Source organism: Equus przewalskii, chromosome 16, assembly GCF_037783145.1.
Source record: "Equus przewalskii isolate Varuska chromosome 16, EquPr2, whole genome shotgun sequence".
Lineage (NCBI taxonomy): Eukaryota > Metazoa > Chordata > Mammalia > Perissodactyla > Equidae > Equus > Equus przewalskii.
The window spans coordinates 20,110,695-20,122,808 of NC_091846.1; the positions used below are offsets into that span (position 1 = coordinate 20,110,695).

General features: G+C 39.7%; 1 pseudogene; it reads right to left on the reverse strand.

The window, feature by feature from the left end:
* Window positions 1-1,024: 1,024 nt before the first annotated feature.
* LOC103567900 (PRELI domain containing protein 3B pseudogene) lies at window positions 1,025-5,991 on the reverse strand (annotated as a pseudogene).
* Window positions 5,992-12,114: the final 6,123 nt, after the last annotated feature.

A 12,114-nucleotide genomic window follows, 5' to 3' on the forward strand; every position in this document is an offset into this window, starting at 1 on the left:
TTTTAAACTAACCTTCCTTTTTATTTCTCAGGTAATGACTATTGTCAGTTAACATAACCAGCCCACAGTATGGCATACTATATCGTAAAGATTTTGGAAGTACAAATTGAAGGAAGGTGATAACTTTACTAAGTTACAACATTTTGGCAAATTCATACAGTCTCATTAATATGATAAAACCGTATTTGGTCACAATTTTCACTCCAAAAATATCATTTAAGCATCAAATCAAAACACTGTGGTTTTTAATGGTTTATAACAGAGCAGGTTATTTTTATTTTTAATTTTTTTTGAGGAAGATTAGTCCTGAGCTACCATCTGCTGCTAATCCTCCTCTTTTGGCTGAGGAAGACTGGCCCTGAGCTAACATCCGTGCCCATCTTCCTCTACTTTATGTGTGGAACGCCTACCACAGCATGGCTTGCTTAGCGGTGCCATGTCCGCACCCGAGATCCGAACCGGCGAACCCTGGACTGCCGAAGAGGAATGTGTGAACTTAACCGCTGCGCCACCGGGCCGGCCCCAGAGCAGATTATTTTATACTAATTAATACATATAATACTTAAAACTATACAATTTCTCCCTTTAAAGTGAATGCCTTCAAGCCAGCTGTTGAAGTTTACCACAGCCGGGCAATCGTATGTCCGTGAGAGGTGGCTCTGCTTGGTTCTGAGGTTGGTCCAAAGCCAGAGAGATTGCAATGTGTGAAAACCTTTAAAATCCTACCTTCAGGAGATTAAATATGCCAATACTAATCTAAAAGTACTTTTTTCAAAAACTGTTAAATTTTCACATAGATGCTGGAACCCTCAAAATTAGATGAACATTGTGAACAACATTAATTTCGGATGATCCCTTTTATGTAAAAGCCCTGCATCTCTTTATTTGGGTCAGAAGTCACATAGCCTTTCTTCAGGTTATTAAAAAAATTATACCCAAAATGTAGCTGTATTTTTAAAATAGCAAATATATTGCCAGCTTAGAGACACTTGGGGGACCCAATGTTGTATGCCAATTTTCATTATCATTTCTCTACAAATGCTGCCGCTGCCATAGGTGTCTTCATCTTCCTCTTGCTGAAGCCATCAACTCTTCAGTCTCGGCATTTAATTTATGTATTGCCCGTTCTGTTGCATGTCAGTCTTTATTAGCATTGGAAGATATTGTACTTGCCCCTAGTCCTTCTGCGTAACTGCTGAGACTGACTCCTTTCACAGTCGTTATGACTTCTTGAGTCAAAATAATTTTTCCTGGGTCTTGAGGATGTGGTTTGTATATGTCTCTTATATACTGAAACTGTCTTTATAAATGAATTAGTAGATTTAAGTTTCATTATTTTCTCTACAGGATCAACTACAGAATGTTCTTGAGTATGTGTTTTGGTTCTTACTGCACCAATAAGTGGAAGGAATTCCCAACGGAAGGCAGTTCCGTTCTGTGCTGAGAAATCTATGGCAATGCAGTTTTCCAAAGGGATCTATATGTCTGTTCAATACATCAACCCAAAGCACACTTGGGTTCACAGGGTTTGGGTATGTCTGCATTGCAGCTGTTGGAATGGTTCCCCATGGGTGGTAAAAGACATGCTCTGAAGTCCAGATCTTCGTGGTGGTGGTGACCTGTGTGATGTCCGGAAAGTGCTAGAGGACAATGAGGCAAAGAGGCGGCACCCGTCCCCACCTCCACACAACCGCCAGCCATCCCAGCTGGCCACCTCTATACTATGCTTACTAACCATTTTCTTTCTCCATGCTACATTCTGTATAATTTCTTATGACTTATCCTCTAGTTCACTAATTCTCTTGAAGTGTGTCTGATCTGCTCTTGAACCCATCCATATAGTTTTAAATTTTGTTGTGTTTTTATTTTCATAAAATCCTGTTATTATCTGCTTTGTCATTTGTTTTTCTGTTCCTGCAGAGATCCTCAAGTTTGTCTTTTTTTTATTCAAACATAGGAAGCATGATTACATTATAGACTCCTTGGTGATTCTTATATCTAAGCCTTGTGAATCTGTGTTATCTGTTGCTTCTGCCGGTTCTTTCTAGCTTCCTTGTGTGCTTAGTTATTTTTGACTGGATAATGGATGTTTTATTTGAGAAAAAAAATAGTAGGCATAATTTGAAGCCTATAACTAATTAAGGAAACTTCATCCAGATAGGATTTGTCATTGCTTCTGCTAGGCATGGGGGTGCTACCAGTGTGAGATCAACTGAAATCAAGTTCAAGCTTGAGATTCACTAGATGACCCAGGAGCAAAGCTCAGGTGTGGTTCCCTGTGAGGGCCGATCCATTCCTGGACCAGCCTTACTCTGTAGACCCTTTAAGGTCCCAACATTGTAGGGAGAGTTTCTTATTGTAACCCCATAATGTTAATAGTATTCACAAGGAAAATGTTCTGGGATAGGCATATATCATCAGGCCAAAGATATCTAATTTTTTTTGCCTTTTTTGTTCCTGAATTATAGCTTTCTCTTCAGTTTTTGTGATTTCCTATTATTTTTTCAGCTCTTAGATTTTTAAAAAGTATTTTGTTCCAAATTTTTTGTTTTTAGGGTTGGTTTGAATAATATAGCCCATGGTACTGGAAAAAAGGAGTCCTCTTGGATATATTTTGAAGGTAAGCCTAACAGAACTTTCTGACTGACTGGAACTCGTGGATAAAAAAGGCCAACTGTATGTAACAGAAGGAGGAGTCAGAGATGATGGGAAGTTTTTTGACCTGAGCATTTAAGGATAAATAGGCCAATAACTGAGATGAGAAAGACTGAGGAAGGAGCAGGCTGGAGGAAGGATCAGGAATTTATTTAGGGGCATGTTGGGTTTAAGATGCCTAAGATGCATGCAGGTGGAGAAGTCAGGTAGGCAGCTGCGTGTGTAAGCCCAGAGTTCAGGGAAGAAGTTAAAGCTAGATGTAGGAAATTTGGAGCCCTCAGTGTATAGATATTTATTTATTTATTTTTAAGGTGTGCTTTTTTGTGAGACAGATTGCCCCTGAGCATCAGTTGCCAATCTTCTTGTTTTTTTTTTTCCCCTCCCCAAAGCCCCCCAGTACATAATTGTATATCCTAGTTGTAAGTCATTCTAGTTCTTCTATGTGGGATGCCGCCTCAGCATGGCTTGATGAGCGTTGTGTAGGTCCGTGCCCAGGATCTGAACCAATGAACCCTGGGCCGTTGAAGTGAAGCATGCAAACTTAACCACTTGGCCACGGGGCTGGCCCCAGTGTATAGATATTTAAAATTGTGAGATTGGTTGAAATCACCAAGGGGGTGAGTACAGATAGAGAAGAGGTACAAAGACCTAACAGACATTCGGGAAATATTAGTTCTCTCCTCTTCTTCTCCTGAAGGACTATATCAGTATAATGTACTGCCAGGTATAAAGATAGGAAGTTTTTTCTATTTTTCACTGAAGACTAAGACAAATGAAAAAATTTAGACAGAAAGATTTTGTCACCATGTCCTGTCACCCTACTTCCTTGCTATCATTCCAGCCTTCCCCTTTCCCCATCCCCACCGTGCTGCTTAGTGTGGGCTGTCAGCATTCCTCGGCTGTGTTACCGCACAGCCTCAGAGCTGGTCTTGCTGCTTCCAGCCCATGCCTTCTTATGTTTCCTCCACACCAGGGCCAGAGCGATCCCCCCACAACCAAGGCTGATTGTTTTTTGTTCTTTTTAAGGATTGGCACCTGAGCTAACATCTGTTGCCAATCTTTCTGTTTTCTTCTTCTTCTCCCCAAAGCCCCCCATACATAGTTGTGTATTCTAGCTGTGAATGCTTCTGGTTGTGCTATGTGGGACACCTCCTCAGTATGGCCTGATGCGTGATGCTAGGTCTGTGCCCAGGATCCCAACTGGCAAAACTCTGGGCTGCCCAAGTGGAGCACGTGAACTTAACCACTCTACCAGTGGCTGGCACCCCCAAGGGTAATTGTTGAAGGTCCGTTCTTGAAGTGGCAGTCATAGTTAATATTTATTAACATCATTTTTACAAATTTAGATGGACAAGACTATACTAGCAGCAAGGGTTTTGCAAACCAAGGATACAATGCAAACTTTTTTCAAGAACATATGAGTGAAAGGACAGTGTTTTTGGCAGTTGTTTCCTATTCATTGCAAATCATGCGTGATAATTAGGAAACAGAACTGTAAATAAAAGACCAGGACATTGGTCAATTCTGTGCCCACTCACCATTCAGGTTTCATTCTATGCATCCATCCATTTCTAGAATATAAGGATTGGCATTTTCTAGTCAGAAGTTGATTACTCAGGGAGAATGCCAAATTTCTGCTAAAACTTCCTTTGAAAATAAAATTTACCCTTGTCTGCCAGGAATAAGTTGGTTGTGGACCTGAGTGAAGGCAGGAGGGTAAATTGGATGACCTTTCATTTTCCTTGACAATATTGATATGATTTTAGAGTCTATTTCTGCAATAATTTCCTATCTCTACCTCACTCTATGTCTTTATTTCTTTTATATTTTGGTCCACACAGAAGCTATGTCAAAATAAAAGAGAAAGCTATCAAAATAAGATGCTGTTTTTAGTGTGAGCCCTTCAGAAAAGAGTTTAGAACCAATGCTTATCTTGACTATAACTGAAAGGCATCTAGTGCTTACACTGGGCCAGGTTTTGTGCCAAGCACTATGCACAGATGGTTTCATGTAACCTGCACCACAACCCTTGGTGGCAGGTACTTTTATCATCCCCGTTGTAGAGATGAGGCACAGAGGAGTCAAGTAGCTTGCTCAGAGCTAGTAAGGAGGCAGACAAACTCCAAATTCTTTGTATCTAACCTCTATGCTGTGAGGCCTGGTGGATGGACGTCTGCCAGTAGTAATACTTCAGTTGTAGTGAGTTCATACAATTTTCATACGCTGAGGACTGGTGATGCAAAGACCCTAGGTCAACCTGAGGTATAAGGAGTGCGTATGCATCTAGATTTCAAGTGGACTTGTTCTCAAAACCTTTTCATATGAGCTCTTCCATTGTTCCATATTCTTTGCCTTCTGGTCTCATCTCTCACACGTATGTTTTCCTGTCTTGCATTTCTGAACGTTTTCAGCATATTAGTCACTAATAATGGTGTCAATGGATACTCTGGCTTTTTGGGAGCAGGAGCTCAGAGCCAAATAGACTTGCCCTGCACAATGGATGAGATAGCTTGAGTGAAATCTTGACTAGGAGAGGAGGCAGCGTCAGAGAGAGGAGTCTGTGGGTTAAGCACTGGGAGTGAGGAGTGTAGAGACCTCTTTGGGGAGGTCTGGACTTTGGAGAACAGTAATATTGAACCATACGTGATGCAACGTTTCCATGTGATTCCATAAAATTTTCAGTAATCACCTCAGTAAATGATGATGTTCTTAAGTAGTTTGAACCTGCTGAAAGGCTGAGTTCATGTTCTGGGTCATTTAGCCAGAATCAAGGTCAACAGGCACGAACGAGGGAATACAAGTCTGACAGATGAAAGATTTTTGATCAGACAGCAGGAAATTGGCAATCAGGGTGTCAGAGGTGGAGAATTCCCGATGATGGCCTAGCCCAGGGTCTGATCATGGAAGAGGTGACTGAAAGGGAGTGGAGGTGAAGATCTTTGGAAATAAGGAAGTGAAGACACTGAGGCAGAATTCATTCAAAACAACCCTCACATTCTGATTATTATTGCTTACTCTTCATTGCTATCATTATAACCAGCCAATCACTGTTTTTTGTGTTTGCGGTCTTCTGCATCAATGTAACATCAAGATATCCAGATGGAAAGGGAAAAATTGAGCATTCTCGAGAAGAAGGTTTGAGTAACACCAAACATCCAGCAACAGGAAGATGAAATGTCACAGTGATTAACAAATCACCTTTATCCAGACATTTTGAAATCAAGTAGAAACAGTTAGAAAGTGGATATTGACTGACAATTTCCTAGAAATGAAATTTAGAAATCAGAATAGGTCATTGCATCTAGGCTGAGAGCTTACCAGAAATGGGGTCTCCATGTTAGTCAAAATTTAAGCTGGTCAGAAAGATGAAAGGCAGACAAGCGTCTGGGAAGTCTGTCAAAGGAACGATTTTGAAAATTTAGTTAACAAGAAACGAATGACAATGTCACAGCTAAGATGAAACAGCCTGGGAAGTAAAATCTACATAAGAAGCAAAGGTCAAGAAATATAGGAAGATCAAGCTTGGGAACAAGGTACGGACGAAGGATAAATCAAATTTAAGTGCACTACATAATGTTCTTAATTAGGTAGAAAAAATAAGAATTTTGGATATGAGGAATAGAGAAAAGAGAGACCGGGCCTGTTGACCACGTTCTGTAGATGCTTCTTAGACACCAGTGTGCAGAGAATCACCGGGGGATCTTTGTTGCGGATTTCAATTCAGTGTGTCTGCAGTGGAGCCAGGGAGTGCAGATTTCTGCAAAGCTCCCGGGTGCTGCCCATGCCTCTTGTCCTCAGACCACACTGCAAGCGACAAGCCTGTAGAGCAGAGCTTTTCACACCTGGATTTCCCAGAAAGCTCCCCAGGGGATGTGGATACGCAGCAGGATTTTGAAACCAAAGCTATTGAAAAACTTGTTAGAAATTAATTAATGCAAGAACCAGAGGAATCAGGACTGCCATGAAGCTTCTTCAAATAAAACTTTTTTTCCCAGCAGCATGTGGGAAAAAATACTGTAAATGTTTGTATAAAACATCTAAAGCAGCCATCAGAAATTTGGGGTGGGAGTGGTATGTTTTAATAAACCATACAGTGTCTGTTTTAAAGATGTTGAAGACTTGGAGCAGATAAAAGAGGATAGATGAAATGAATAAATCTGTAGACACGTTAACACTTTTTTAGCTTCTTTAATCATACTTTTAATTGTTTCGATAATAAATGTAGCCAGTCACTTGTAGGTATTTAAGGAGCAAGGAAAGAGAAAGAAAGTATGGGTGTATGTGTGAGTGTGTCTATCTGAGTGCATGTGTGTATGAGTGTATATGTGTGTGAATGCTGTATTGAAAAGCATGCAAATGTGCATGTGTGTTTATTCAGAGAAGCCCTACTTTCGCGAGAACCCAGGGCCAAGAAATGCTGAGTCCTGAGTCCTACATCCATACCCTGTATTACATTCAGGTGGTGAAAATGTGATGCTCTCCAAGAACCTACCCTCTTCCAATTCCCTGGACTCTTCCTCTAATTGTGGTAGACTCCCTACGTCTTCAGGACTCAACAGGATCCAGTCTCTGCTACATCCAAATTTGTCCCTTTTAGTAGAATGTAATTAGATGCAAATACAAATCACGACTATTGTCGGAATTCAAATGGGTTCTGATGAGAATTAATATTTTCCATTCATAGAAGTACTGATTCAGAGCACACAATAAGGCAAAAACTCAAAATTAGGCAGAAACCACTTATTTCTCAAGCAGAAATAGCTATATTATATATTCATCTTATAGAGATCAGAATTTTTCAATCCAGATATCAGAGGTTTATGGTATGAATGATTTCTTGTCCTCCCTCCCAAATCTTACCCTACATAATGACAATTGAATAAATGAATATGTGACAGAATTAATTGAATGCTATTATCTTTACTTTACAGTTTTAGTTTCAGATCTTGTCTCATTAACACAATTATCCAGGAAAACATTGTGTTAAACAAACATACAACTGTGATGTACTGTATGTATTAATCAAAATTCTTGTGTTTGCAAGTGACAAACTCAACTCACACTGACGTAAAACAAAGGAAAAAGAGCTTATGGAGTCATGTAACTACAAGATTGGGGTACACTTTAGGTACAATTGGACCCCAAATGTCAATTTCTCAATCTCTTTCTCTATCTTCTTCTGTTTCCGTTGAGTCTTGGCCTCATTCAATCCTACAGCACCCAGTTTTTTCCACTGAAGGAAAGTGTCTCCAAGCAGCTTGATCTTATAGACTTTACGACTCAAGATTCCAGAAGAAGAGAAATAATATTTCCTCATACCCATGGCAGAAAAATCCTTGGAAAGATTGTGATTCAGCCTGGCTTACATGCCAATCTCTGAAACAGTCATTATGGCCATAGGGCTGGAGTCCTCTATTGGCCTCACTTGGGTCACATGGCCATCTCTGGGACTATAGAGTGGTCAGTATTGTCCCCACCTTGATAACTTGAATGTAAGAAGGATGTTTCCCCGGAAGGAAGGGTGATAGGCAGATTGGTAATGCATTCCCCCCCCCCCCCCATTACAGGTCTAGCTTGAATAGTAGGTAAGATGAGACTCACCGGGTGCTGCTAAGGACAGGAAGAGAAGCTTGTGGGAGGTCCTCAGGGAAGTTGAATGGACAAGACATATAAACAACCAGAGAGTCTCAAATTAACATATATGTGTGTAGTAAGATTTGTATCCATTGGTAATGGATTTCAGACGAGCTATCAAAGCTGTAGTGATGTGGAATAGAAAATAAGGTTGTCTGGCTGCAGTGGCTCTTCTTAGGAGGTTTAACAAGCATGAAAGCATTTATTATTAAGTGCAGGAATGCTTCCTAATGATGTGTGATCTTTGATCTAAAATTAACCCCACATATCTTTAAAGCATGATTATCGTGATTGTGTGTTTTGTCAGGAGCTCAGCTGAGCTCTAGAGAGCTGAGCTGTCAGGAGTCAGAGAAGTCAACTAAAGCAATGAGCCAAAATGAAAGAAACAGTGAAGTGTTTAGTCACTCGCTGGGATAGTATAAGCAAGAGGCTAAAGCCAGATAAAGTACCAAATCCCCTTGTTCCATACTCCCCGTGGAATGGCGCAGCTGGCGAGATTCAAGTGGATCAATGCAGACGTGGGGGTCGTCTCATTGTTGAGGGAGCCCTGAACAAAAGGCTCCTTCAGTTTAATGGCTCCTATAGTTTTATGGATCGCATACAAACATCATCAGACTCATGTTTAGTCTGGTGGCTGAAAGGAGGGAGAAAGGGGGGTGCTAGAAGTGGAAAAGTACTGGATACTGAGTCAGTGTGAGAAAAAATGTCTTCAAGTTTTCCCAATAAAGAGACCTCCAAATGGAGGTGCCTGGGCTTGGAATGCAGTTATGCCTAAGAGCGTGGCCAGCGAGGGGGGCTAGAGTCCTTGACCGCAACTTCCTTCAGAGCCTGCAACACACTGGCTGTACACCAAGCATTGTGTGGGCAGGGCAGTTTCCCCCAAGACTCCTGCTAGGTAAAGCCTTTGTAATTGCTTATTCTCGGGCCTGAAAAATCACACAAAGGTTTCTCGCCAGGAGCCAAACTCCTCAAATTTGTTTCTATTACACAGTATAAAGTGTAGAGTTTTGGTAGCATTTTAAAATTCAGACAAAAAAAGGTATGTTTTTTTTCTCATGGCTCACTCTTATCATGGTGAGGAAGTTAGGTAAGAATAGACAACAAGCGAGACATTATTTCTAACTCCTGGTCCCAGGTGATCCTTGTGCTATGCAGAATAATCCACATTCAAAGACCCTTAGAGATAAAAGGACCTATAGATTTCATTTAGCCAAACTTTTAATGCTTATATATTAGCCATCCCCAAGTGGTCATCCCACCTATGGCTGAATTCCAGTGACAAGAACCTTGTACTTCCTAAAGCAATTCATCACATTTCCTCAGACTTTGATGGTCAGAAAACTCTTTATGAGGCAAAATTTGTCTCCCTGTCTCTTCACCTTCTGATCGTGGGACCAATTGGAACAACTATATTCTGTCTTTCAACAGGTTACTCTTCAAATGTCTGAAGTTAACAGACACATGTCTTTCGGTCTAGTCTTTCCAGAGCAAAGATCCTTAGTTTCTTCATTATCCCTTGTAGAATATGGTTTTGAGAACCTTCACTCTCTAGTCCAGCTCCTCGGAGCAACCTTGCCGTCAATGTCCCTGTGAAAGTATGCTCGACTTTCCATTCAAACAGGGTGGAGAGCAGCCATCATCTCTCTGGTTTTAGCTTTAGCAATTTTGTTAATGTGGCCAAAGATCAGTTATCTGTCAGGAATTGTTCTATCACACGGTTAACACAACACTGAGCTTACTGTAAAAGAAAACCCCCAACTTTTTCTCATGAAAACTTTACATCTTCTTTATCTCTACTTGTTCAGTTTGTTTTGGACTCAAATTTTTAGTGTAAAAAATGCAGCCTTATTTATGTTTCAGTTTGGCATTTATCATACGGTCTCTATGTCTGTCTTAATAGCATAATGGGGGGAAATAAAGAATAGTGGTTAAATGCATAGACTTAAAAAAAACACTTTATATTTTAAAATAAACCTGATACAAAAGATGCAAAAAAAAAAAAAAAGGATTGCTTAATGAGTTATAAAGTGAACAATCAGTTCAAGAAATAGCACTTTGCTGGTCACACCAGAAGCCCTTCCAGGTGGGCCATCCACGTCTCAACACCTGCCTCCTTAATAGGACACTATATTAACATGGTAATATAAACTCATCTAGTAATCAGTTATTTGTGTTTAAATATTTTTATTATCCAGATACATCACTAGACACTAAAGTTTAGTCTTGCACATTTTAAAAAATTACAACTAGGGCCAGCCCTGGTGGCCCAGTTGTTAAGCTCAGTGGGCTCTGCTTTGTGGGCCTGGGTTTGGTTGCCAAGTGCAGACCTACACCACTCATCTGTCAGTGACCACGCTGTGGAGGTGGCTCTCATACAAAAAGAGGAAAATTGGCAACAGATGTTAGCTCAGGGCAAATCTTCCTCAGCAAAACAAAACAAAACAAAAACAAAAGTAAAAAAAACCAAACAACTAAATCTCTTTTAATCTCAAGTTTTCCCTCTATCCCTTTTTTCTCTTAAAATTTATCTGTTGCATTTGACCTGAAGAGTTATCTACAGTGTGAAATTTTTTATTGCATGATAATGGTGCAATTCAACACTTTCCTCAATCCTTTTTATTTCCTGCAAATTGGTAGTTGGATCCAAAATCTTGATCAAACTCACATTCAATCCTTTTGGCAAGACAGTAGGTGGTGCTGTGTTCTTTCCCTCCCAGCTTTATTGAGATGTAATTGACATATAACATTGTGTAAGTTCAAGAGGTACAATGTGTTGATTTGATACACGTACATATTGCAAAATGATTACCACTGTAGCTTTTAGCTAACATCTGAATCACATCACATAATTAGGATTTCTTTTCTGAGATGAGAATATTTAAGATCTACTCTCTTAGCAACTTTTAAGTGTATAATACAGTGTTATTAACTATAATCACCATGCTGTACATTAGATCCCCATAACTTGTTCATCTTATAACTGAAAGTTTGTACACTTTGGATGGTGCTTTATTCTGTCATGAGGAGGCACGTCACGTCTGGTCACTCCTTTTTTGTGATGTTAGCAGCTGATGATGCTCAATGCCTGGATTCAGTAATTCACTGGGATTTGAACATAGTGATATTTTAGTTCTATCACTTCTTGCAATTTATTTATTGTAGAACTCTTTATAAAGAGACATTTCATTCACCTACAATTTGACTGTTGAGTGGTGTAGTTTATATAGAAAGGCAGAATGAATATTTTTTCCCTTTGTTTAATAGTTTTCAAGATGATAAATTGGTTTCCTGTCTTTCTTAGAAGAACAATTAGATTTTTAAAATCGTTATGAACTTAATGAACTTAATTGCAATTGTTCCTTTGAAACTCAGATTGTTCCTCTTTGCCTGGTGGGAGCCTCTTCAGGTTGGTTTCTGAGTATTTTTAACATGACTTTAGTAGGTTCCTTGCTGTCTGGTATACTAGGCTCATCTTGTTAATTTCTTATCCTAGACTTGGAATCAGTCATTTTCCACAATAAATTCTAGGCTTTTTTGGTGGAATGGGTATTTTAAGACCATACTCTGAGTGTTAATTGTTTCTAGGCTCTTACGAGGCAGAGTTAATATATAGCTTTGTATACTATATGCTATATAATCTCATGAGTTCATACTGACTCATTCTTTAATACATATTTGATTTCTCTCTAATCAATTGGAAGCTCATTTTTTAGTATATTCTTCAGTAACAGCTCATGGAAACAATATTTCCTAAGTTCTTGCCATGTGAGTTTGCCTGCTGCCTTTATATTTGAAAGTCAGTTTAGTTGGTTATATACCAATTGC